Here is a 23,376-nt window from a genome sequence, read left to right on the forward strand (position 1 = left end):
CTACTAGGCCTAGGAGCCTGGTCCTCAGGTACTCCCAAGGCCCAGGCCCCCTCACTGCCCTGGCTCACACTCGGGCCTTCTGGTGCTTCCTCCCAGCCTTCTCACACAGCTCCTCACTGCACCTCCTTCCTCTTCAGCCAGCAGTCTCCAACTGAGCTGGAATTACCACGGCTGCTGGCACCAGACTTGCCCTCCAATGGATCCTTGTTAAAGGATTTAAAGTGTACTCATTCCAATTACAGGGCCTCGAAAGAGTCCTGTATTGTTATTTTTCATCACTACCTCCCCGAGTCGGGAGTGGGTAATTTGCGCGCCTGCTGCCTTCCTTGGATGTGGTAGCCGTTTCTCAGGCTCCCTCTCCGGAATCGAACCCTGATTCCCCTTTACCCGTGGTCACCATGGTAGGCACGGAAAGTACCATCGAAAGTTGATAGGGCAGACATCCGCATGGATCGTCGCCGTCACGGGGACGTGCGATCGGCCCGAGGTTGGAGGTTGGAGGCAAGCCCCCGGATCGGTTTTGGTCTGATAAATGCACGCATTGCGGGAGGTCAGCGCTCGTCGGCATGTATTAGCTCTAGAATTACCACAGTTATCCAAGTAACAGATGGCGCGATCAAAGGGACCATAACTGATTTAATGAGCCATTCGCAGTTTCACTGTACCTGTCGTGCGTACTTACACGTGCATGGCTTAATCTTTGAGACAAGCATATGCTACTGGCAGGTTCAACCAGGTAGCCGCGGCGGCGCCGGACCGGACGTGCCCCCCCCAGGAGAAGGGGGATGGCCGGAACGGCAGCGGCCTGGCCTCCGCTCCACGGCAGAAGGCCGGCGCCTCTGCGCAGCTGGCGGCGGGAAGGAGGTGTCAGCACGCGGGGTTCACCCGACAGGGAACCTCGCCCATGGAGAGAGACACACGTCACCGGCAGCCAGAGGAACGCATTTCACCCGGGAGGGGCGCATGAGAGGGCAGACGGGCCCAGACCCCACTCCCAGAGAGCTCTCGGACACCTGCACGGAGACTGCCGGACACCTCGGCCTCGCCCGAGACCGTGGGCTACCCTCAGAGGGAGCCCTCCCCAGAGGACCCGAACAGGTAGGGAGAAACCACATCGCCTGAACACCGGACTAGCCGGCCCGCGAGGGAGCTCCCCGTTCAGGTCTGAAGTGCCAAATCGATCGGTGGGCATGAGAGAGGAAAAGCAGACAAGAAGGAAAAAAATCACTCTCGCCTACTGGAAGAGAAATAGAGAAACAAAGAGTCTAGTACAGAGACAGGCAGGCACGCCTCTCTGCCGCCACACTGTCAAAACAAAAAGTCAGGGCTCTCACTCTGAAGTGGGCATCCCAGGCTTTCGTTCCAACCTCCCAGAGCAGGTCCTAGCCCTCATTTGTGCTGCTTGGGAGCACCCCCTGGTGGGCACACACCAGGGGCAGGAAGGTCCCGCTCGGGGAGTCCAGGGACAGCCCTCTGAGGGCTGTCTGGCTCTCTGGACCTTCTCTCCCCTTGCTGGCGCCTTCCATGCATGGCCATTCTTTCTGCGGCCCCTGAGCGCCCTCCGCAGCTGGTTCCGACGGCGGCGGGCAATGCCCTTCTGGACTAGCCACATGCAGGTCCCTCTGAGCCCAGGCAGGCTTCTCGGTCGAGGTGCCCCGGTCGGCGGCGAGCACCACCAACATAGTAATCCGAAGAAACCTCTCCAACCTGTTGGAAGGAAAAGTCGCCCCCACCCCCTTCCCTGGAGGGGAGAGTCTCAGCTTTCCTAGCCAACCCTGTGGATCTGCTGCCTGCCTGCAGGGAAGCAAAAAAGAACCCTTTCCGACTTCCATAGCGGGTGCCCTCCGGTGGCCACATGCGGTATTGCTCCCGGCCAACACTTTGCTGAAATTTTGCAAAGAGCCATCGAGAGCACCGGGGATGCTCCCGCCGACCCTCCCGTTCTGTTGCCACGCAACCAAGGGGTGCGACGTCTCGTTGGTTAACGGTCCACAGGCGGCACAGGTGCGGAGAAAAGGCGATTACAGTGTGCCATGGAGCAACGCAAAAGTAAGACTTTAACCTTGTGTGAAAGAATAGAAGTGCTGAAGAAATTAAAAAACGGGCAGAGCCAGGCATCTATTGCCCGAGAATATGGCGTGAACCCCAGTCAAATTTCGCGAATCTCGAAGCGGGAACACCAGCTTCTGGGAGACTGGCGAAGCAACAGAAACCCACAACGGAAACAGAGGTAAAGAAAAGATGGGAGGAGGACCTGGGGAAGTCTCTGGGGGATTGGGATATAGCTGCAACCATTAAAAATATTGTCCTACTAACAAAAGATGAGAGACTAAGGGAATGTGGAGTACGAGTGCTGCTTAGAGCATATATAACCAAAATACAATTGGCACATATGAAACCGCAAGAGGGGGTTAACTGTACTAAATGTAAACAATTTAGACATACGTTCTTCCATGCGATATGGGAATGTCCCCGAATTCAGCAGTTCTGGGAACAGGTGAGACGGTTTTTGGCTAATACACTAAAAGAGGGGGTGCAGGGGTCTGTGGAACAATTTGTGTTAGACATACTATCCGATGAATAAACCTGCCACCCTTTTATGTCATAAAACAACCCTAGTAGCCCGAAAAGTTATATTACAATATTGGGTGACGGAGGATCCCCGGCAAACTGGCATTGGAGGAACCAAGTGCATTTGTTGGTGACGTGGGAAGCTGGGGAGGCTAGGGGATCCCCCAAGAGGGAAGGAGTTTTTGGCGATATGGAACCCCTACTTGTCCAGCCTTGTGATCTGGGAGATAGATACCTAACAGAGGAGGGGGGAGAGAGTGGGGGGGGGAGGGAAAGGGGGGACATTTTTTTGGGTGGGTTAAAGTTTGATGACGGAGTGGAGAAAGTCTTTGCGAAGTAAGGTTTTGAATGTGAACGTTTGCATAGTTATATTACTTGTAAATAGGTATGTCTTGTACTGTCATCAATAAAATGTGGCATGCAAAATGGTGGGGAACAAGGGGTAGAAGGGGAAGCTAGGGGATAGGGGAGAAAAATGTTAAAAATGTTGGTAGTTGTCCAGTAAGATGTTGGATTTATATAGCATGTCTTGCTTATTTGAAAAGTAATGTTATGGTGTAACAAGTTTTAAGTTTATGTGCTCTACTAAACTTGCTTGCTTATTGATTATCTTATTGATGTCTGTCAATCTGAACACTGGAATTAAGGCTGCTAGTACTCTGCATTGCTCTTTCCCTCTGATCAAAAAGTGTGCTGAAGCCCCCCCCTCCCCCCACCTGGTTTCCTCTAAACAGTTTTGAATTGCCTAGGTGTGGTTTAAGATTCTGCTTGAGGGAACTGGAGCCTCCCATAAGGTCTTTTGAATCCAGCCTCCAGTACTGAAAGACCACAGATAAGTCTGCCTGGCTTTGCTTGGTTTTTGGCCATTATTTGTATAAATTCTACAGATTTTGCAGGAAACACAGTCCACAAGTTTTAAGTTTAGACCCACCCACCCCATGATTTACACTTCTTAAACAGCCTTCCTAACTACACTAATTATCACAAATTTATTCCACCCAAATTACAACTGTTTCTGAAAGTAAACCATTCATCAACACATTTTACCTTGGCTTATATTCTGTCTGATTGTAAATGTAGGGTTACACACATGCACTAGCACTGTACAGACAATGTCTTATATCTCGACCGATGATTTTGCATAGTCTTAACACTGATTCCTGTTCAGAACTAGTACTGTTGAAATGTGAAAATTTGATGATATCTCGTAATTACCCTAGTTTCTCTCAGTTGTATATACATTGATGCTACCTCTGCTACCACCAACCAATCCTCTTATCCCATCAGTACACAGTGTAACTATCCATTCGTAGTCCCATTCTCCCATTCCTCTACCTTCCTATCCCCCCAGACCAGTAAGTCCAAACCTCCCTCATCTAACCTACAGAAAACCACTCGTGCTTCGTAGCTCTCCTCTCCTTTACCCCCACCCCAACCCCAACCAAGTCAAGCCACCCCAACCAAGTCAACAACAACAACACAGTCCATAGTTTCTACTAATTTTAGATGTGAGATCCTTCAGCTCCCTCCATGTTCCAGAGTGTGTGTGGAAACAAAGCACCATTGGTAGACCTTATGCCTCTGTTCTCATTTCCTCCATCATGTGTTTTCTACCTTGGCAATATCACCGGTGGTGGGAGGCGGGGATAGTGCTGGGCAGACTTATACGGTCTGTGCCAGAGCTGGTGGTTGGGAGGCGGGGATAGTGCTGGGCAGACTTGTACGGTCTGTGCCCTGAAAATGGCAGTTACAAATCAAGGTAAGATATACACAAAAAGTAGCTCATATGCAAAGAAAAGCTACGAGGATGGTATGGGATTTGCATTCCAAGACGTATAAAGAGAGACTTGCTGACCTGAATATGTATACCCTGGAGGAAAGGAGGAACAGGGCTGATATGATACAGACGTTCAAATATTTGAAAGGTATTAATCCGCAAACGAATCTTTTCCGGAGATGGGAAGGCGGTAGAACAAGAGGACATGAAATGAGATTGAAGGGGGGCAGACTCAGGAAAGATGTCAGGAAGTATTTTTTCACAGAGAGGGTGGTGGATGCTTGGAATGCCCTCCCGCGGGAGGTGGTGGAGATGAAAACGGTAATGGAATTCAAACATGCGTGGGATATGCATAAAGGAATCCTGTGCAGAAGGAATGGATCCTCAGAAGCTTAGCTGAAATTGGGTGGCGGAGCAGGTGGGGGGAAGGCTAGGATAGGGGAGGGCAGACTTATACGGTCTGTACCAGAGCCGGTGATGGGAGGCGGGACTGGTGGTTGGGAGGCGGGAAATACTGCTGGGCAGACTTATACGGTCTGTGCCCTGAAAAAAGACAGGTACAAATTCAAGGTAAGGTATACACATATGAGTTTATCTTGGGCAGACTGGATGGACCATGCAGGTCTTTTTCTGCCGTCATCTACTATGTTACTATGTAAGCGGGCGGGAAAGGCTGAGGAGGTTGAGGAGGCTCTCCTTCGGTGGTTTTCACAGGTCAGGAGCAGACAGTTTCCTGTAAGCGGTCCGCTGCTCATGGAGAAAGCTGGCCAGTTAGCTGGCTGTCTTGGGCTAAATGAGTTCAAAGCCACTGTCGGGTGGCTGGAAAGGTGGAAAAGAAGGAACAATATCACATTTAAGAAGCAGCACGGTGAAAGGCAGGATGCTGATGACTCGGGGGCTGAAAATTGGGTGGTGTCGGTTCTTCCTTCCATCCTGAACGAGTATGCACCTCGGGACATTTTCAACGCCGATGAAACCGGCCTCTACTGGCGGGCCATTCCTGATGGCACACTGGCATTCAAGCAGGCCACACCTACGGGAAGCAAAGCGTCCAAGGAACGACTGACCATCCTCCTATGCTGCAATATGGATGGGGGTGAGAAGCTGGAACCCCTGGTCATCGGGAAGAGCAAACAGCCCCGTTGCTTCAAGAACGTGAAGCGGCTCCCTGTGTCATACCGGGCGAATGCCAATTCGTGGATGACTGGGGACCTTTGGAAGCAGTGGCTAAAGGATTTAAACACCAGAATGAGGGCACAGAAGCGTCTCATTTTGCTGCTCTGCGACAATTCTGCTGCTCACAATGCTCCTGCCAGGCTGTCTCATGTTAAGCTGGTCTTCCTGCCTCCAAACACTACCTCGCTGATCCAACCATTGGATCAGGGCATCATAGCCAATTTTAAAGCCCATTATCGTGCTCTTCTTCTAAGGCGTCTGATGGGCCTTATGGACGGACAGACTGGTGATAACAAACGTGCCATTGAACTGGCTCGTTCTCTGTCCCTGTTGGATTCCCTACACCTGCAGAAAGAAGCCTGGAATCGGGTCACACAGGCAACCATCATCAAATGCTACAGGCGGGCAGGCTTTTTCAAGGATGCGGGCAGGGACCAAACGGATGCAGCCATGGCCAGCGCGGCAGATCAACAAGCTGCTGACATCCCAGCCGGTGTTAGCAAAGAGCAGTTCCACCGATACGTAGCTGTCGATTGCAGTATACAGACAGCCGGTGACAGCACGGATGTCGAGCTCTGCGCCTGCAAGCAGGCAACGGCCACCGATGAAGCAAGCGATCAGATGAGCAGCAAGGCACCGATCCAACAACCTCCTGCCACTTTCGCTACAGCGCTGGAGGGTCTCAGCACCATTAGGGCCTACCTGGAGAACACTGGGTGTCAGAGCTATGAACGATTTTACCGTCTGGCAGACTTAATCTACGAAACCCAAAGACACCGTAGTGTGCAGAGGACTATCACTGACTATTTTAAGAAAGCCAAATAACAGAGACTGTATTGAGTGTACATTTAATAAACAGTACTGTTCATATGTTTATCAGATGTCAAGCTTCTTTGGCTCACAACGGTTAAGCGCACGCTCCTGTTAACTGCATCTATTTCTTCGGTCCCAGGCCCTTGCACTTAAGCGGATTGCACTGTATATATATATATATATATATATATATATATATATATATATATATATATATATATCCCAATACTATACAGTTGGCATGAAGTGTGACTCATAGCTACTCCCTAACCTTAATAATGTGACTAAGATTTAGACACTTATGTAGGAAACTGAAATCCCCCTTTAGTGCTCATGAGGTTGTATGCCATGACGGGTAAAGACAGGAACCGGATTTTCCTCCTGCTAAGGGAATCTGAATGGCCTGTAACCCAAGCCAGCCTGAGGCCGGAGCACTAACCCAGAATGTGTAGACTAAATTAACAAAATAAAGGCGAGACACGTCCTAGGTGCAGGACTAGGTTGTGATTTATGTTTTCTGTAACACCAAGGTCACAAACTTAATATAAGTGAAGCTCTTTATAAGATCTTCAAGGGGGGGAGATGAAGAAGTTATGAACACAAGTTATGCATTATGGAATGGGTTAAAAGGTTAGAGATTGATAAAGTCTGTATAACTCTGGAATTTATCAAATTGACAGAGCTTGCATGACTCTGGGATTTATGATCTCTGGAATTTATGGTACCCCTACAAATAGGCCTGGGAAAGGAGACTAGTGTAAGCAGTAAAAGAATGTTGCCAGACTTTGGAAATCAGATAAGTTCTGAGAAAGACAGTCTTGCAAAAGAAGGAATTATTGTATGAAACAGGTATATAAACTATATACCTCTCAGAAGAATATTTTGGAGAAGCAAACAGAATGACATCCAGCTATGTTACTGTTTATTTCTCTCATGAGAAATGTATTTGTAATTGGTAAGCAAATAAACAATATACTTTCTCATATCCTGTTTACTTAGCATTGGTTTCTGTTACCCCTCCCAGTTGAGAATGGCTGGTTCATGCTAATTGGGAAGGGATAGAGCAGCCTTCTAATTAAAAACAATGCCTAATGATCGAATCACCAACTACAAAAGCTGTCCTAACCCTTCCCTCCCGGGCAGCACTTGGAGACATATCCTCGGTGCGAGAGAATAGTACATCCCCTGGTGGGCAAGTCCTGGCTACAGGAGTACTTCCTACTTCACCAGGGTGATGCTCTCCTTCTAGGAGACCTCCCTCCTCCAAGGTAGCACAGGGGCTACCAGACTAGAGGTAGAACTTCTCTACAACATCCCTGTAGGTCTCCTCTATATACCTCTCTGTCTCCATCAGCTCCACCAAGTCTGCTACTCTAGCCTCAAGAGAACGGACACGTTCATTGAGAGCTAAGAGCTCTTTGCATTGGGCACACACATATGACATCTCACCAACTGGGAGATAATCATAATGTGTCAATCAATGCAAAAGACTGGATAGCACCCCTCTCGCTGCTGGACTGCTGACTCCATCTTAGTGTTTTTGAGTTTTTCAATAATTTAAAACTTGCTACAGTATTAAGGATATTAGCCTAATATAAAAATGTCTTTTAGCTTATATAGAGGGGCATAATTGAACGAAAACGTCTATCTCCATGGGCGTTTATCTCCGAGAACGGGTCCGTGAAGGGGCGGACCGAACCGTATTTTCGAAAAAAATAGACGTCCATGTTTTATTCGACAATTTGTGAGCTGGGCGTTTTTGTTTTTCAGTGATAATGGAAAATGAAAGCGCCCAGCTCAAAAACGAATAAATCCAAGGCATTTGTTCGTGGGAGGGGCCAGGATTCGTAGTGCACTGGTCCCCCTCACATGCCAGGACACCAAACGGGCACCCTAGGGGACACTTTTACAAAAACAAAAAAAAAGGTAAAAAAGCTCCCAGGTGCATAGCACCCTTCCCTTGTGTGTTGAGCCCCCCCATATCCCCCTCAAAACCCACTGCCCACAAGTCTACACCATTATTATAGCCCTAAGGGGTGAAGGGGGCACCTACATGTGGGTACAGTGGGTTTGGGGGGTTGGACGACTAATAAGCATTAAGCAGCACAATTGTAACAGGTAGGGGGGGATGGGCCTGGGTCCACCTGCCTGAAGTCCACTGCACCCCCTAACAACTGCTCCAGGGACCTGCATACTGCTGCCAGGGAGGTGGGTATGACATTTGATGGTGAAAATAAAAAGTTGTGAAACATCATTTTTTGTGGTGGGAGGGGGTTAGTGACCACTGGGGGAGTCAGGGGAGGTCATCCCCGATTCCCTCTGGGGGTAATCTGGTCATTTAGGGCACTTTTTGGGGCCTTATTCATGAAAAAAACAGGGTCCAGGAAAAGTGCCCTAAATTCTAGCTACAAACGCATACTTTTTTTCCATTATCGGCGAAAGGCGCCCATCTCTCCTCGGCCGATAACCACGCCCCAGTTCCACCTTCGCCATGCCTCCGACACGCCCCCGTCAACTTTGTACGCTTCCACGATGGAGTGCAGTCGAAAACGTCCAAAATCGCCTTTCCATTATACCGATTTATTCGTTTTGTGAGATAAACGTCTATCTCCCGATTTGGGTCGAAATCTAGGCGTTTTCTCTTTCAATTATAAGGTGGATAGTATATTGTATGATTTATTTAGTGTTTCCTTCTTAGATGTTAATGAAATGTATTTAAAACTCTGTAAGAGCACTCCTTGCTTGTTACCTTAATTACAATAACTGACTATAAATTAAGAGTTGTCCTAGGGGTGGGCAGATCCTGCAGTGCCTGCTAGAGTCTATCTGTTAATGCTGTGGTACAAAGTTTTTAAAACGAAGGGGAAAAGACTATGAAGATAGAATCAGAGAAAATTGCCACTGCCGTGCTAGAAATATTTTCTTGGGTAGGATATCTATGAGAAATACTCTCAGACCAAGGGACACAGTTTGTCTAAGTTGATCCGGAATCTGTGGGCACACTGTGGAGAGAAATCTGTGCATACCACCCAATATTGCGTTCAAAGTTTGCACCCTGGTCCACAAAATCGTTCACGGTGAAGCCCCGATCTATATGTCAGACCTCATAGACCTGCCAGCTAGGAACACAAAAAGATCAACACGCACATTCTTGAATCTCCACTACCCCAGCTGCAAAGGACTTAAATATAAATCCACATATGCATCCAGTTTCTCCTACATAAGCGTGCACCTATGGAACGCACTACCAAAGGCCATTAAAAAATGCACGATCTAACAATCTTCCAAAAACTATTGAAAACCAACCTGTTCAAGACGGCATACCATAATGATCCATCCTAAATACTATACAACTAGACTCCACTCGAACTAGACAAAACCGAACTTTTTACACTAGACTGATAACCTTCGTTGCTACTAACGAAAGTTACACAATACGCACTACCACTATATTTCTCATGCCGGAAATTAACTTTCTATAATTGATTATCTAACTTATTTTATAATTCACTCTATCATTCAGGCACTTCAATGCATTACCACTTTGTATTCTACTTTACCATTTATACGCCTTAATGCAATACCACTATCCTGAAATGGCGATCGCCATTACAGCATAATGTAAGCAACATTGAGCCTGCAAATTGGTGGGAAAAGTGTGGGATACAAATGCAATAAATAAATAAATAAAATTTGCTTGTTTTTATTTTGCCTATCACTAACCTACAATTCCTCCTTTAAACCCCAATCTTTAAGTTCACAAAGCAAAATAGTGTTCATTTACCAGAGAAATGTCCTCTTCTCTCAGAACTTCTCAGAAAGAAAGTTCAGTGGGACCTTTCCTCTTTATATAGTTTTGAATCTAAGGGGCCTTTTTTAAACAGGCTCTTTGAAGGTAACTCAGCAACCTATGCAAATATTCTACTCCCCCACACCTTAGTTAGTACCTAATTGAGGTCGCTAGACTTGCTACCTCTCCAGCAGCCAAAGAACAGAAAATAACTGCCTTTTCGAACGAGTTTTTGGCTGTTAAGTTTCTACCTCTAGGTTTCAGTTTAAAACTATAGGGAAAATGCCTATTTCTAGAGAAAACGTCAGTTTAAAACTATGGGAAAAGGGTTGTACACTATCCAGCTTATAATCGAAAGAGAAAAACGCCTATATTTCGACCCAAATCGGGAGATGAGCGTTTCTCGCAAAGGCGCCCAAATCGGTATAATCGAAAGCCGATTTTGGGCGTTTCCAACTGCACTCCGTCGTGGAAACGAATAAAGTTGACAGGGGCGTATCGGAGGCGGGACTGGGGCGTGGTTATCAGCCGAGGAGAGATGGGCGTCTGTAGCTGATAATCGAAAAAAAAGGCGTTTTTACCACGATTTTGGGTCACTTTTTTTGGAACCCTTTTTTTTCACGAACTAGTCCCAAAAAAGTGCCCCAACTGCCCAGATGACCACTGGAGGGAATCGGGGATGACCTCCCTGGACTCCCCCAGTGGTCACTAACCCCCTCCCACCAAAAAAAACCCCCACTTTAAAAACTTTTTTCTCAGCCTGTATGCCAGCCTCAAATGCCGTACCCACCTCCATGACAATAGAATGTGTTCGATCCTCTCACAGCCTTTCCCTGGGTCAGATGTGGCTCTCGGGTGCACTACAGGGTCACATCAGCATTGCATTGTGGTGGGTGTAAGGTATTGGGCTCCGTGATTTCATTAGCTTGTGTTACAGTCTCACGATGCTGGTAATTGGTAGGTTCTTCTCCCATGGTGCTTTTCCCCCTGCCTACTGGGTCAGAGTGTGCCCTGTTGTGTTTCCTGTTGTAGTCCATGTGGTAGTGGCCATTTTTGTAAGCCAGTTTTAGTTCCCTTTCCTGTGTTAGCCACGTTAGAGAACTTAGTTCTTACCTTGAATGTGGCTGAAAGAGGGCATTGTACAGCATTCTGCCAGCTCTGACCTACTGCTAATCTCAGTATCAGGGAGACTCGTTGCCAGTGGGGCACAACCTCTGCAGTTAACTTTGAGTAAACGTGCTTATTCAGGTGTCAACTGGTGTGCCAATGTTATACAGCAGCAACAAGTCCTAGAGGTCTGCGTGTATGCAGGTCCCTGGAGCACTTTTAGTGGGTACCGCAGTGCACTTCAGGCAGGTGGACCCAGGCCCATCCCCCCCCACCTGCAATACTTGTGCTGGTAAATGGGAGGCCTCCAAAACCCACTATACCCACATGTAGGTGCCCCCTTCACCCCTAAGAGCTATGGTAGTGTTGTACATTTGTGGGTAGTGGGTTTTTGGGGGAGGGGGGTTGGGAGCTCAGCACCCGTGGTAAGGGAGCTATGCATGTGGGAGCTTTTTCTGAAGTCCACCGCACTGACCTAGGGTGCCCAGTTGGTGTCCTGGCATATCAGGGGGGCCAGTGTACTATCCTGGCCCCTCCCACGACCAAATGGCTTGGATTAGGACGTTTTTGAGCTGAGCATTTTTAGTTTCCATTATCGCTAAAAAAATAAACGCCCAGCTCAAAAACGTCCATTTTTTCGAAAATACGGTTTGGCCCACCCCTTCACGGACCCGTTCTCGGAGATAAACGCCCATGGAGATAGGCGTTCACGTTCGATGATGCCCCTCCACGGCAACTAGTTAATAATGCTTGCTTTTCTCTCTCTATCCCTTTTTTTGTTATTCCCCCTTAATACTAAACTAGATCCTGCAGTGCCTGCTAGAGTCTATCTGTTAATGCTGTGGTACAAAGTTTTTAAACCTAAGGGGAAAAGTCTCTGGAGATTAGTTGATAAAATTCGCTTTTTTATATTTTTATTTTGCCTATCATTAATTCACCCTTTCCTTTCTGAGCACACTACCAGAACCCTCATCCACGCTGTTATCACCTCTCGCTTAGACTATTGCAAGTTGCTTCTCACAGGTCTCCCACTTAGCCATCTCTCTCCTCTTCAATCTGTTCAAAATTCTGCTGCACGACTAATATTCCGCCAGGGTCGTTATGCTCATATTAGCCCTCTCCTCAAGTCACTTCACTGGCCTCCTGTCCGTTTCCACATACAGTTCAAACTCCTCTTATTGATCTATAAGTGCATTCACTCTGCAGCTCCTCAGTACCTCTCCACTCTCATCTCTCCCTACATTCCTCCCCGGGAATTCCATTCACTGGGTAAATCTCTCTTATCTGCACCCTTCTCCTCCACCGCTAACTCCAGACTCTGTTCCTTTTATCTTGCTGCACCATATGCCTGGAATAGACTTCCTGAGCCGGTACGTCAAGTTCCATATCTGATCGTCTTCAAATCTAAGCTAAAAGCCCACCTTTTGATGCTGCTTTAACTCCTAACCCTTGTTCACTTGTTGAGAACCCTTATTTTATCATCCTCACTTTAATATTCCCTTATCTCTTGTTTGTCCTGTTTGCTCTGTCCTAATTAGATTGTAAAGCTCTGTCGAGCAGGGACTGTCTCTTCATGTTCAAGTGTACAGCGCTGCGTACGTCTAGTAGCACTATAGAAATGATAAGTAGTAGTAACCTACAATTCTTCCTTTAAAACACCAATCTTTAAGTTCCCAAAGCACAAAGTAAAATAGTGTTCACTTACCAGAGAAATGTCCTCTTCTCTCAGAACTTCTCAGTGCACTGCACCACAATTAGACTACTCCAGGGACCTGCATGCTATTCTAATTGACCTGAGTATAACATCTGAGGCTGGCACAGAGGCTGGCAAGTAATATTTTTAATCACATTTGTTTGGGGTGGGAGGGGGATAGTGAACACTGAAGGAGTAAGGGGAGGTGATCCCTGAGTCCCTCCAGTGGTAATTTGGGGCACCTCCTGTGTGGAGTAGAGGAGTAGCCTAGTTGTTAGTGCAGCAGACCTTGATCCTGGGGAAGTGGGTTCAATTCCTACAACAGCTATTCACTACAAAAACAGGTCCAACTCAAAACATCTAAGTTTTAGTCTTGGATGTCTTATTTTGTTCCATTAATGCTGAACAAACGTCCACGTCTTAGGAATACCCAAGTCCCGCCTTGAACATGCCCGTGACACACCCCCCTTGAGATTTGGACATCCTCCTGACGGACTTCAGAGATAGACATCCAAAAAGAGGTTTCAATAATACTGATTTGGAGGTTTCTGTGAGAATACCGCCGCCAGACTCATATTTGGGAAAACCAAATATGAAAGTGCAAAACCCCTAAGAGAGAAACTTCACTGGCTCCCACTTAAGGAACGAGTTGCGTTCAAGATCTGCACAATTGTACACAAAATCATTCACGCAGATGCCCCATTCTACAAGCTAAACCTCGTGGACATGCCTCTCAGAAACGCCATGAGATCATCCCGCAAATTTCTCAATTTGCACTTCCCCAGCTGTAAAGGACTAAAATACAAGCTGATACATGCCACCACCTTCTCTTACATGAGCACGCAGCTGTGGAATGCACTACCTACAGCCCTGAAAGCTATCGATGAAATAACTAATTTTCGCAAATCTCTGAAGACACATCTATTCAACAAGGCCTACAAAGAGAATCCATAGCCTTACAAACTACCTCACCAACTCACCCAACCACTACAGTCCACCTATATCTTGCCTAACACATTCCTTCTCTCTTCCCTCACCTACTAATTGTATCTGATATCATGGAATGATTATGTCATAACCAAACTCTGTAAGCCACATTGAGCCTGCAAATAGGTGGGAAAATGTGGGATACAAATGCAATAAATAAATAAATATACGTCCAAATGCGACATGTCACTTTTTGGGCATCTATCTCTTTGAAAATGAGGCCTCATAGGTACAGAGAAGGGCAACGAAACGATAAAGGGGGGTAGGACATTTTCCCTATGAGGAAAGACTAAAGCAGTGGCGTAGCCACAGGTGGGCCTGGTGGGCCAGGGCCCATCCACTTAGGCTCAGGCCCACCCAAACAGTAGCACACATTTAGCGGTAGCTGGTGGAGATCCCAAGCTCTACCAGCTGAAGACTTCCCCCTGATGGTAATGAAAATGCTACTCTCCACGATACTGGCACCCGTGCATGTTCAGTTTTCAGCGCATGCCTGCTGCAGACTGCCAAGGTGGAAAGAAGCATTTTCCTGTCAGCTGAGATGTCTTTTGGTGGTGGTAGGGGAGAACATTTGGTGCCCACCCACTTCTTGCCTAGGCCCACCCAAAATCTGTTGCCTGGCTACGCCCCTGGGCTAAAGTGTCTAGGGTTCTTCAGCTTGGAGAAAAGACGGCCTTGAACATGAGTCTTTCTGCTGTGGGAAGCCAGTGCAGTTTGGCATTGGAGGTCCCTGTCTTACACGGTTTGAGGGCTTTTTGACTACAAGAACTTACCAGGTCACAGTGAATTCCGCTACCTCTGATCCATGAAAGGCCTCCTGTGGGGTTCCACAGGGCTCTCCACTTTCACCTGCCTTATTCATATCATGATGATGCCTTTAGCCGCCGCTCTTGCAAAACTGGACCTCAACCCTTTTCATCTATGCTGACGATATCACAGTCTACATCCCCTTTCGCACCACCGTGTCAGAAATTGCTACCCTCATTGATGCCTGCTTCTCCACCATAGAGCACTGGGCTCGGGTATTCCGTTTCAAGTTATACACAGACAAAACTCAGTGTCTCATCCTCTCATCCATCCACACCCCAGTAACTGATACGATGCTCCCACAATGGCTCCGCTCTTCCGATTGCCAACAGCCTGCGGCTTTTAGGAGTGCATCTGGACACACACCTCCAGTTGGACAACCATGTGCACTTAGTCTCCAGAAATATGTTTCACGCCATGTGGAGGCTCCGGCGCATCCGATACTTCCTTACTAGAGATTTGTTCCGCACACTTGTCCACTGGCTTGTCCCTCTCCCACTTGGACTATTGTAGCGGAATTTATGCGGGCTGCCAGGCCTCTCTGTTGAAAAAAGTCCAGACAGTTCAGAACACTGCTGCGAGACTCATCCTAAGAGAACGACGCTTTGCCATGCTGAACCCTTGCGTTTCAAATTACACTGGCTGCCTCTACAAGAGCGTGTTGCCTTTAAGCTCTGCTCCTTGACCCATAAAATCATCTATGGGGCTGCCCCAGATTACATGCACCCTTTAATCAACCTTCCGCCCAGAAATGCCAATTCTGCTGCTCGTTCCTATCTCCATCTGCACTTCCCGAACTGTAAGGGTGTCAGGTACAAGAGGATCCTTTCGCTATTGGAGTCCTAAGCACTGGAATGCACTCCCGCAACTCCTTAAAACCCAAGCGGACCACTCCCTCTTCAAGAAGTTGTTAAAGACCTATTTCTTTGCCAAGACCTACTCCCACTTTTCACCATTGACTGATGCACTCTCCTTGACCCTTACCCTGCTTGATCCACCCTGTTAGATGTTTTTCATCCTGTCTCCTCCTTGTATACTTTCTATTTTGTGATTTTATTTAACTTTTTGTAAGCCACATTGTGCCTGCATGTGTGGGAAAATGTGGGATATAAGCAAACCATAAATAAATAAATAAATATGATAGAGGTCTATAAAATAATGAGTGGAGTGGAACGGGTAGATGTGAAGTGTCTGTTTACACTTTCCAAAAATACTAGGACTAGGGGGCATGCGATGAAGCTACAAAGTAGTACATTTAATACGAATTGGAGAAAAATTGTCTTCACTCAACATGCCATTAAACTCTGGAATTAGATGCCAGAGAATGTGGAAAAGGCTAACCAGCTTAGCGGGGTTTTAAAAAGGTCTGGATGGCTTCCTAAAGGAAAAGTCCATAGACCATTATTAAATTGACTTGGGGAAAATCCACTGCTTTTTTTCTGGGATAAGCAGCATAAAATGTATTGAACTTTTTCAGGATCTTGCCAGGTATTTGTGACCTGGATTGGCCACTGTTGGAAACAGGATGCTGGGCTTGATGAACCCTTGGTCTGTCCCAGTGTGGCAATACTTATGCACTTATTCTCACCCAGCAAATGAATGTTCCATTTGAGCCCCTTGATACCTGTCACCTGAAGGTTTTGACTTGGAAGGTTAGGGTCAGTGAACTTCAGGCTCTAGTAGCTGAACAACCTTATATAAGATTTCATCACAAGAGTAGTTCTTCGCACGCATCCTAAGTTCCTTACTAAGATCGTGTCAAACCATTTTAACCAGTCAATTATTCTATCAACTTTTTTTTACAAAATCTCATGCCTATCCCAGCGAAAGCACACTGCACACTTTGGACTGCAAGACAGCCTTAGTCTTCTATCTGGAGCAGTCTAAAGCCCATAGACAATCCACCCAGATTTTTGTTTCTTTTGACCTTAACAGGATGGGGACAGCTATAAGTAAATGGACTTTATCCAGTTGGTTAGCAGAATGTATCTTCTTCTCTTATGCCCAAGTTGGGCTGAATTTAGAGGGCTGTGTAATGCCTCATAATGCCAGAACCATGGCTTCATTAGTCCACTTGAGGTTGGCCTTCAGAGAAGATATTTGCATATCTCATTATTGCTGAGAGCAAGACTTCCAGATGTGATAGTCATTTTGGTTAGTCTGTCCATCAATTAATTTCTTGTATACCGCTAATGTCCCCTTTCCAGGGTTCAGTGCGGTTTTACATTCTGAGACAAAAGCAGATAGTGTTAGTGTGAGGTATGAAAAACATTAGAGATCATTGGTGTAATGGAAGAGGATAAAACATTAAAGGAAAGGATAATGGATGATACTAGGAAGTAGAAGTCATGATGGATTATTATGAAGCAGTCTTTGGGAAGTGAAAGGTTTTTAACCTCTTCCTGAAGTCAAGGTAGCTGTTTTCTGTTCTGATGGAGTAAGTAGAGAGTTCCATATTTTGACTCCAAGTACGGGGAACAGAAAGCTGAAAATCTTCTGATTTTGAATTGTCTTTTGAAATGGTGATGCTTAGCATTAGTTGTTTCAGTCTGTTAGACTGGAGCAGATATAGTGAAGCGGTCTTAGTCAGCAGTTCAGAGGTGAAGCCCTGTAAGATTTGAAAAACTAAACAAGCAGCTTTGAACATGAGTCTTTCTGCTATGGGAAGCCAGTTGCAGTTTGTTTAGATGAGTTGAAACACTAGTGTCACGCTGTGGTCGTGACTCCTCTTTTACTCACCTTATTTCCCGATGTTCAGCTTCCAGATGGCGCCTGACTGTTCAGCGTCCAAGATGGCTCCTGCCTGTCCAGCGTCCAAGATGGCTCCTGTCTGTCTTTCCTGTGTGCCCACTTCCTGTGTGTTCCAAGCCTCTCTTTGGTGTCAGTGTGTTCCCTGCTCCTGTCCTGCAGTAGGTGACATCATCAGTGAGAGTCTTTATAAGGAAGTGGTGTACTTGCATTCAGGGCCTTTGCATCTCCAAAGGTTGAGGTTAGTTTGTATGCAGTTTGCATTTCTGCCTAGCTTCTAGTTGGTGTGCCTGTGGCACTTCTGTTTGCTCTTGTCTAGAGTTCTGTTCTTTGTCTGTGTTTGTTACTGGAGCTTCAGCCATTGCTCTGCTCTCTGTCTCTGTTGGTCAGCTACTGGAGCTTCAGCCATTGCTCTGCTCTCTGTCTCTGTTGGTCAGCTACTTGCACTTCAGCCTTGTCTGCGTGCCTGTGGGCACCTCTGTTTTAATTCCAACCCAGTCTGCTTTTGGCTTCCTTTCCCTCCTGCCTGAGAACCCTGAATCCTTTGTGCTTAGCACTGCAGCCTTGTTCTGGTCTGGGTGCCTGTGCTCACCTCTGTCTTGATTCCAACCCTGTCTGCTTTTGGCTTCCTTTCCCTCCTGTCTGAGTACCCCTAATCCTGAACCCTGTTTCAGTCAAGCTTGTTTCTGTATCCGATACCCTGTCTAAGTCTCCTGAATCTAGAAGTCCAGAACCCTGTTTTAGTCAAGCTTGTTTAGAGTCCTGTGTCCGGTGTGAGAATCCCGGTGGTCCAGTCTGTCTGCAGGCTCAGTCCAGCAAGTCCTTGCCGGCCGCCTGCACCTGGGGGCTCAACCCCTAGGGGAATGGTGATCAGTGCAGGTGAAGACCAGCTTCTCTGTCCTGCTTATTCCCAGCCCTGTGGTTCCAGTTTGGTTGTTCCAGCTTTGCCATTCTACAGCTTCTCCTGCCTTGTTTGTTACCCAGTTCTGGTTGGGGTCTTGCCTACTGCTGCCGCTTGTCATCAGTGGTCCAAGGGCTCACATAGCTTCCAGGGTCCCAAGAGCCTGAGACCGGGACACACTAGTATATCTATTCAATCTGTGTACTAGTCTTACAGCTGTATTCTGTATGATTTGCATTTTTTCTGATATTGACACAATACCAAGAAATAGAACATTACAGAAATCCAAGTGAGGATTCAGAATCTATTTGGGATCTAGAATCTAACGCCTTTAGGCCCATTTGTTTCTGTTCCAGGCTGATTAAAATAAATAAATAAATTGTATTTTTTTCAAACAGCCTGGTAGCTAGGGATTCCCATCAGTGAAAATATGTTGTCCTTGGAGAAAGCAACATACTCACCTGTAGCAGGTGTTCTCCAAGGACAGCAAGGACATATATTCTGACATACCTACCGACCTCCCCCAGGAATTGTATTCTATTAGCTTTCCAGTAGACTGTTTGGTCCCGCACTGCGGAAGATGACATATGCAGTGCGACCTTCTAAAAGCTTTTAGAAGTTGCTGAGAAGTTCTTCGCACTGGGGCTCCATCAATGACATCACCCAGAAGTGAGAATCCCCCAGATTCTATATATGGTGCCCAAAATTGGATGCTGATATTTGGGTGCTGATCTAAGATGTGTGTCCAACTAAATTGGCTAACAAGCCTGTTAGTACCAATAATTTTCTAATTGGCATTAATTGGCACCAATTTCAATATGCGCATACATCTTGCTAAAGCTATAACAGTAACAGTGTGCACCCAAATCTTATAGCGCACAATCGAAAAGAGGTGTGTAGCCAAGGGTGGTGCATGGGTGGGTATGGGGCCTTCCTAAAATTTATTCGCAGTATTATAGAATATCGGGGATATATGCCCAAATTGGGCACCGGGAATTACACTTGTTTTCAGAAGGCATAAGTTCTGGCACTCAAATCAGCACTCAGTGTTATTCTAGAAAGGGTGCTCATCCTTGAGTACCCACTATAGAATACTAATGAGCGCAGATTTGTTCAGCAGTGATTTTTTTTAGTATCATTACTGAATCTAGCCCAATATGTGTCCAGCTGCTCTTGGAGAACATCTGCTACAGGTCAGTAGTAATAATAATAATATTTATTTATGTTCTGTATTATTAAAATTCTAAGGGCTCTGTTTACTAAGCTGTGCTAGAGGCGCGAGTGCTAACTGTATAGATGCACATAATATTCCTATGGGCATCTAAACGGTTAGCACACACTAATTTTTAGCACGCGATAAAAACGCTAGCACACCTTAGTAAATAGGGCCCTAAGTCCTATTACATACCAAGCATATTGACAACATCATAACTTCACTTTCAATGAGCCCACTGAACGATATTGATACTTGTGACCCTATAATGAACAGAAGTATCAAGTTTGTTATTTGCCTCTCTTCTGTATATATATAGATCCTAGTTTAACTATCTTAGGGCCCTGTTTACTAAGGTGCGGTAGCATTTGTAACATGTGCTAAAATTAGCGCTGTGTAGATGCCATAGGAATGGGGCATCTACGTGGTTAGCGCATGCTAATGCCTTAGCTAATGCGCCTCTAGCGCGGCTTAGAAAAGAGAGCCCGTAATACCAGTTGGACCTTTCTGCTGCATTCGATCTTGTTAATCATGATCTGTTATTGGATAAGTTGTTGATTGGGAATTCTGGGGGTGGAAACTACCGCCAGGCTCCTGGGTAGCCCGGCAGTAGGTCCATATTGGTGTGTGGCAAGCCTGTTGCTGCATGCCAACCCTTTAGTAAAAGGGCCCCCCCAGTTATTAAAAATGAGACATGTTCATCAACATGGATACTGGCTGTGGAGTGCCGCAGGGTTCGTGTCTCTGCTTCTTTTAATGTATTTTTTAGTTCTCTTGGAAAAGAACTCAGGAGCATTAGATTTGTTCCCTCTGTCCTATCAGCTAATGGAGTTCTTTCCCTGGTTGTGTTTTTAATTTGTAAACCACTGTGTTATTTCTCAGGAACAGCGATATATAAAATAAAGTTAATCAGTCATCTTAAATTGAATCCTGAAAAGCTACTGTTATGAATGAGTGGGAAATCTCCCTCTCTCCCAACTTTGAACCCAATATTAGACAGTAAAATGATTAATCTTCAGTCTGTGTTTATAATTTGGGTGGGTTGTTGGATTTGGCACTGAAGGGAATTTTTCAAATTAAACATTTACTTTCATCTGTAGTTTTTCATCGTTGTTTCATACATCAGATTCAGTCTTACGTTTTCTTCGGATGACTATAGAAAAACTGCTTATGCTTGATATTCTCCATGAGCAGATCTAAATTTGACAGGGTAATTCCTCTATGAAAAATCCCTGCATTGGCTCCCTGTTGCTGGTAGGGTAAAGTTAAAAATCCTGTGTTTAGTTTTAAAATCTTGTACGGCTGTAGTCCTGGGTATTTAGCCTCTTATGGTTCTAGCAGGTTCATTCATAGAAAAAAGCTTTCTGTTTCTGTGCATCCCTGAAGCTTAATTCCTATTTAAGAAGCTTTTCAGCAGTTATATTACAGAATTCTATGCCAAAATCAGTTGTGTAGCTAGGGTGGGGGGGGGGGGGGGGGGGACACAGGGGGAGCAGTTGCTCCCCCAATTGGATTTTTTAAAAATGGTGCTTATACGCACATACCACTGTCTTCTGGGCGTTGGCTGTTTCTGGGATACACCTCATTTCATGGCTGGCTTCTAATCTTGGGGGGGGGGGGGTGTACAGAATGCCATGGACAGTCAGTCTTCTTCTTCCCACTCAGCTATGCAGCAGGAAAATGGATGGGGAGATGGGGAGGAACATACAAACACACCCTTTTTTTTCAGACCATAGAATAAAACAAATTAAAAAGGGGGAGGGGTGGGGAGGCACCATACACAACCTTCTTTGTTTTTTTCAGCCCATAAAATACAAATACAGTATGTGTGTGTGTGTATGTAGGTGCTGAAGGGGGCAGAACAAGTGCAAGATGCACAAGACAAGAGGAATCATCAAGGGAAGCAAGAGTGAGATTTCACACTTGGTGGGAGAAGGAAGCAAGGGGAACCCAGAGGGGAGGGGGGGCCAGGGAAGCAAAGGGAGATGTCAGACGTAACGGTAGAGGAGGCCAGGGAAACGAGGAGACCACAGACCTTGGGGGGGGGGGGGGGGGGAATGAGAGGCAAGGGAAGCAAGGGCTGATGAAAATAGCAGAGGAAAGTTAGTTGAGGATCATAGTCTTGACACACCCCTTTGCCACCCTGTCTCAGTACATTATAGACTTGGAAGTGGGGAGAAGTAGAACAAGATGTATTACTCCCTGTCTGGCTCCTCTTCCCTCCACCCAGGCCAGAATACCTGCTTCTCCCTGGCTCTTGAGGTCCGGTATCTCTCGGTCTTCTCCCCCTCAGTGGGTCCTTTTATTGTTCCTGCTGATGCTGGCACAATAGCAAAGAAAGCAGGCTGCCTCTGGTTACCCCCGAAGCGTTCCCTCTGCGGTTGCCCTCCAATTTATAGGTACAGCATGGAATAAAATCTAATATTGAATGTTGAACAATAAAGCAAAGATACATACCTGTATTCTCCGAGGACAGCAGGCTAATTGTTTCTCACAACTGGGGTCGGCGTCCACGGCAGGCCCACAAACGGAAATCTTCCATAGCAACAAAATTTTGCCAGAGACTTCCAGCGTGCGGGCACGATAGGCCATCTTCCTGTCCGTCGTGTGAGAGTCCCGCTCAGTTAGATCGAAAAGCAATAACAAAGAAAACGACAACTCCAAAGGGGAGGTGGGCGGGTTTGTGAGAACACATCAGCCTGCTGTCCTCGGAGAATACCTGCTACAGTCTGTATCTTCGTTTTCTCTGAGGACAAGCAGGCTGCTTGTTCTCACGACTGGGGTATCCCTAGCACCCAGGCTCACTCAAACAACAAAGAGAGGTCAACTGGGCCTCGCAACGGCGAGGACAAAACAAGAATTGACCTACGAACTAGAACATCTGAGAGTGCAGCCTGGAACAGAATTAAAAATGGGCCTAGTTGGGTGGAGTTGGATCCTAAACCCCAAACAGATTTTGCAGCACCGACTGCCCGAACCGACTGTCGCGTCGGGTATCCTGCTGAAGGCAGTAGTGAGATGTGAATGTTGGATTGATGACCACGTCAGCAGCCTTGCAATCTCTTCTATAGTGGCTGACTTCAAGTGGGTCACCGATGCTGCCCATGGCTCTAACACTATGAGCCTTGACATGACCCTCAAGAGTCAGCCCAGCTTGGGCATAAGTGAAGGAAATGCAATCTGCTAGCCAATTGGAAATGGTGCGTTTCACGAGAGCGACTCCCCTTCTGTTGAGATCAAAAGAAACAAACATTGGGCGGACTGTCTGAAGGGGCTTGTCCACTCCACATAAAAGGCCAATGCTCTCTTGCAGTCCAAGGTGTGCAACTGATGTTCAGCAGGGCGGGTATGAGGACGCGGGAAAAAATGTTGGCAAGACAATTGACTGGTCAGATGGATATCCGACACCACCTTCGGCAAGAAACTTAGGGTGCGTGCGGAGGACTACTCTATTGTGATGAAACTTGAGATAAGGAGCATGCACTACCAAGGCTTGAAGCTCCTGACTCTACGAGCTGAAAGTAACAGCCACCAAGAAAATGACCTTCCAGGTCAAGTACTTCAGATGGCAGGAATTCAGTGGCTCAAAAGGAGACTTCATCAACCGGGTGAGAACGATGTGGAGATCCATGACCACTGGTGGAGGTTTGACAGGGGGCTTGACAAAAGCAAACCTCTCATGAAGCGAACAACTAAAGGCTTTCCAGAGATAGGCTTACCCTCTACATGCTGATGAAAAGCACTAATCGCACTAAGGTGAACTCTTACGGAGTTGGTCTTGAGACCAACTCTG

General features: G+C 46.5%; 1 long non-coding RNA gene across 1 annotated transcript; it reads right to left on the reverse strand.

Moving 5' to 3' along the window:
- Positions 1-519: 519 nt before the first annotated feature.
- Positions 520-20,759, reverse strand: LOC115481135. Its single transcript, XR_003943895.1, has 3 exons — positions 20,749-20,759; positions 14,852-14,854; positions 520-665 (listed from the first exon to the last, which is right to left on the reverse strand). It is a non-coding gene; the product is annotated as an uncharacterized LOC115481135 (long non-coding RNA).
- Between the last annotated feature and the right edge of the window lie 2,617 nt (positions 20,760-23,376).

Source organism: Microcaecilia unicolor, chromosome 11 (genome assembly GCF_901765095.1).
Source record: "Microcaecilia unicolor chromosome 11, aMicUni1.1, whole genome shotgun sequence".
NCBI lineage: Eukaryota > Metazoa > Chordata > Amphibia > Gymnophiona > Siphonopidae > Microcaecilia > Microcaecilia unicolor.